Below are 4,967 nucleotides of genomic sequence, written 5' to 3'. Positions count from 1 at the left end.
ACACGCTCCATGTCCGCCTCCTTAACAAGGGGCCTGGTCATTAAAAATAAACCCCAAGTGCTTGTCCTGAGCTCCGTTCATAGGACTTCCTCCACCCTGGCTTTTCAGTCTTTTTCCAAGTATTGGTTCATAAGAGAGTTTTAGAGGGTCCCTCCCCCCAGGCCTATGAAGAGATTCCACTGGGTGCCTCCCAGACCTGTCTAGGCTCAGGGACTGTGTTCTTGGAGAAGGGGCTTCCAAAAGCAGGTAATTCTGCTTTTCCTGGGGAAGGCTGCTTAAGGCTCAGACCCCCCAAAACATCTGGGTTCCAGTCTTAGTTTATTCTTTTTCTTCCCTTCCCATTTAAGATTTTTAAAGTTTTTAAGTGATCTCAGTACCCAACGTGGGGCTCAAACTCGCAACCCAAGGTCAGGAGTCGCACGCTCCACCGTACTACTGAGCCAGCCAGGTGCCCCTAGTCTTACCTTTTTCAGTTTGTTGTGTGACTCTGTGCACATTGCTTTCCCATTCGAGGCTTCATTAGCCTCACTGGTACAGGTGGAATTATGTCCCTCCCCCAAATTCACGTTTTAAGTTCCAACCCCAGTACCTTAAAATGTGATCTTATCTGGAGAAGATCTTGATAGAGGTAATTAAGTTAAAATGTGGTCAGAAGGGTGGGCCCTAAACCAAAATGACTGGTATTCTTATAAAAAGGGGAAATTTGGACACAGACCAGCAGAGAGGGAAGATGAGTAAAGATGCAGGGAGAAGACAGTCATCTGCAAGCCAAGGAGAGAGGCCTAGAACAGATCCCTTCCCTCACGGCCTCCAGAAGGAACAAAGCAAGCTGACATCTCGATCTTGGACTTCTAGCTTCCAGAATGGGATATGACTCAGTCTCTGTTGTTTAAACCTTTCAGCCTATGCTATTCTGTTCTGGCAGCTCCATTGGGCTGTGGTAGCCCGAATGAATACAGCTGCTAAGGCCCATCCATCAGCTCTTGGGTGATGGTATTCTTTCCTGCCACCCCTTGGTGGATTCCTTTGCTCCACATGGCCTTTCTCTTAGCCTCTCCCCATGAGTACAAGATGTCATGTGTGAGAGTGCTTAGCACAATGCCTACATCCAAGAAAGCTCACTGCATACCAGCCACGATGACCACTGTCAGGGTTCCCAGTGCGCGCATACCACCCTGCTCCTACGCTGAGGTCTTCCTCCTTCTAAGCCTGGGGCCTCACGGTTACACATGCTTTCAGTATGGAAGCCTTTCCCACCCCCCTCAGCAGATTTATTTTATTTTATTTTATTTTTAAGATTTTATCCATTTATTTGACAGAGAGAGAGCGAGAGAGAGCTCACAAGTAGGCAGAGAGGCAGGCAGAGAGAGGGGGAAGCAGACTCCCTGCTGAGCAGAGAGCCCGATACACTCGATCCCAGGACCCTGAGATCATGACCCGAGCCGAAGGCAGAGGCCTAACCCATTGAGCCACCCAGGCGCCCCCCTCAGCAGCTTTTAAATCTAAGAGTATTAAACTGGCAACTTCCAGACCCTCTTTTTTTTTTTTTTTTTTAAGATTTTATTTATTTGAGAGAGAGCGAGAGAGGTAGCAAGAGAGAGCATGAGCAGGGTGGGGGAGGGAAGAGGGAGAAAAGCAGGGTCCCTGCTAAGGAGGGACCCTGACGTGGGGCTCCATCCCAGGACCCCGGGTATCATGACCTGAGCTGAAGGCAGACGCTTCACTGACTGAGCCACCCAGATGCCTTTCTTGCTTCTTTTCTAGCTCTAGGAATGAATACTGTCGGTACCGAGAGATGGCCTGGGAATGATGTCCTGCTTTCTTCCTGGCTTTTGAGTCCTTTGGTCTCTGGAGGCCTTAGCACTTGGCATTCTAGCTGCAAACGCAGGCTGGCTGGGAGAGTCTGATTTCCCTTCTCATTATCAGGAGTGCTTTCAAAAAGCTTTGTAAGCTTGAATGTTGACATAGGATCATGGAATGAGCCTTGAGTCTTCTGTGAGCAGACACTGGTCCAGCAAAGTCTTAGGCTGTCTTTCAGGGAGTATGTGCTGAGAGCCACGTTGTCCTGACTTCATAGAATATTCCAGATTCACTATATTTTGGACACTCTGCAGAAAGTTAAGTGGGTAGAATCGGACTTCAACAGCCCCCAAACATAACCTTTGGGTTTGCTAAACGAATGAAATGCCTGTGCTTGAGTGCTTTATCTTCAAATATATGCCTGGAGATTTCTGAGAATAAGGAGTGGGGCGGGGTGGGGATGGGAAGAGGCATGTGAGCTTACTTCAGGCTTTCTGGGTCAAGGAAAGGAGGAGAAACCATTTGGAGGGGAACATCTCTACACAATGTCCATATACTTTAAATTTGATCACTTCAGGCTGCTGCTTATTCTGGCTTTTGGCTCAGAGCCCAGAAGGGAGGCTCCTTGAATAATTCTCCCTGAGCTTAGGACATCTGCCTTTCCCTACAAGTTAAGTAAACACAAATCTGAAAATGCTCAGTTTCTAGTCAGAGCAAAAATACCGTTCCCCACCTAGTGGCCTGCAAAGATCACATCGGATGCATTATACCAGCTCATCGAACCCTTCCAGGCTCGAGGAGCCTGCTTTCTAAGTTATTTTTTGTGAAAGCCAGGATTCTGGGTCTCTTTCTTCTTCTTCTTCTCCTTTTTTTTATTAACATATAATGTATTGTTTGGCCCAGGGGTACAGGTCTGTGGATCATCAGGCTTACACACTTCACAGCACTCACCACAGCACACCCTCCCCAGTCCATAACCCAACCACCCCATTCCTACCCCCGCCCCCAGCAACCCTCAGTTTGTTTTGTGAGATTAAGAGCCTCTTATGGTTTGTCTCCCTCCTGATCCCATCTTGTTTCATTTTTTCCTTCCCTATCCCCAACAACCCTCCTCCCTGCCTCTCAAATTCCTCATATCAGAAAGATCATATGATAATTGTCTTTCTCTGATTGACTTATTTCGCTCAGCATAATACCCTCTAGTTCCATCCATCCATCCTAGTTCATGCCATTGCAAATGGCAAGATTTCATTTCTTTTGATGACTGCATAGTATTTGTTGGCCTCTTTCTTAAGTGCCTGCTGGCTGTGTTAGAGAAATGCTCTTTTGATGGACAACGGAGCACACTGAACGAGGCTCCCAACAATCTGGTCCTTGCTTCCTTCTCTTGAGAGATCTCACCACTCCCCTGTTTACAACCTTTGCTCCAGCCACACCAAATGACTAGGAGCTCCACCAATGGGGTGGGTGACTTTACGCTGCCCTGCCTTTGCACAGGCTGTTCCCTGTCCTTGGAATGCTTTAATTTGGCGTCTTCCCTACTTTGCTCAGCTAACTCTAGCTCACCAGAAGGCTCACCTTCTCTAGGAAAATTTCCTTGTCATTCCCTCTCCAAGCCCTCTTGGCTTCCACAGTACCCCAAAAGACCAGAGTCATGGAGTTATGGCATTGTATGTATTCCATAAGTCTATTTACTTGTCTGCTTTTCCCATTGGTCCAAGTGGTTCCCAAACCTGACAGTGGAAGGGTCACATGAAACCCTGACCTTAGACCTTTCAGACCCCAGGAATGAGGCCAGGGAGCCTGCATTTTTATTAGGCTCGATTCTGGGGGCACAGCCAAGTTTGGGACTGTTGCTCTATCCTTGTATTTCTTTTTTCCCATACATATTACCAAAGACACAGTAGGCCCTAAGTAAATGTTTGGCCCTTCTAGTTTCTCTCTGGTGACCTCTTTTTGTTTTTACTTCCTTTCCTTGTTAGCCCTAGACTGACAATTTGCTTACCCTCTTGTCCTTACCATGCAAAACTATAACCACTAATTCTTCATTTTTTCCCTATCTACTGCTGGGCTGCTACAGGGCTGCTGGTACACTTCCCCAAAGATTAGTGCCATTGCAAATTCAGGGACTCTAACTGCCACTGACCCCTGAGTATGCTTGGCAATCCTCTGACCCTAGTTAGCTCTCTCCTGTTCTTTACAGGGACTCTTCCCAACCCCCCTGTTGCCACTTCTTCTTGCCCCTTACCACAGGCAGTAGCCCAACTTGTCTCCTCCTTCACAGAGAAAATAGAAGCCATCTGATGGGAACTCCCTCAGCTTCCTGCCACCTCACCTACACATTTACCCACATCAGCACTATCCTTTTCACCTGCCCTCCCTCCGAGAGTCATCACTTACCCTGGGCTCTGGATCCCATCCCCTCCCACTTCCCCAGGGACCTTATATCCTCAATTATCCCCTCTTTCTCTTCCACCTCTCCCCATTGGAGAAGAAAAAAACAAATGTCTTGACTATGCATCTTCCTTTGACTGTCACCCTCTCTGTCCTTCATTTTTATCTCCCCTTCCCCTTGAACTTCTTCTTTTTCTCACTGTTGATTTATTTGAAGGGGGAAGCGAAAGAGGGAGAGAATCTCAAGCAGACTCCCCATTGAGTGCGGAGCCCCACATGGGGCTCAATATGGGGCTAGACATGAGGCTCAATCTCATGACCCTGAGATCACTACCTGGGCCGAAAGCAAGAGTCAGAGGCTTAACCAACTGAGCCACCCAGGTGCCCCCTGTTGAATTTCTTAAAAGTGTTGCCTAGATGTGCCCCCATGTTTTCCCCTTCTGTTCACTTTCCCACCCACAGTTGTCTGGTTTGGCCTCCATTGTACCACACTGCTCTTGAGAGAAAGTCAGCAAAGATCTCCTTGGTAAAATCCATCTATCACTTCATTACTTAACTACACCAATATTGGGGCACCTGGGTGGCTCAGTGGGTTAAAGCCTCTGCCTTCGGCTCAGGTCATGATCTCAGGGTCTTGGGATCGAGCCCCGCATCGGGCTCTCTGCTCATTGGGGAGCCTGCTTCCTCCTTTCTCTCTGCCTGCCTCTCTGCCTACATGTGATCTCTGTCTGTCAAATAAATAAATAAAATCTTTAAAAAAAAATAATAAAAAA

The sequence above is a fragment of the Mustela nigripes genome, chromosome 4, assembly GCF_022355385.1.
Source record: "Mustela nigripes isolate SB6536 chromosome 4, MUSNIG.SB6536, whole genome shotgun sequence".
Taxonomy (NCBI): Eukaryota; Metazoa; Chordata; class Mammalia; order Carnivora; family Mustelidae; genus Mustela; species Mustela nigripes.
The sequence above is the reverse complement of the archived record's forward strand: the minus strand, read 5'-3'. Positions refer to the sequence as shown.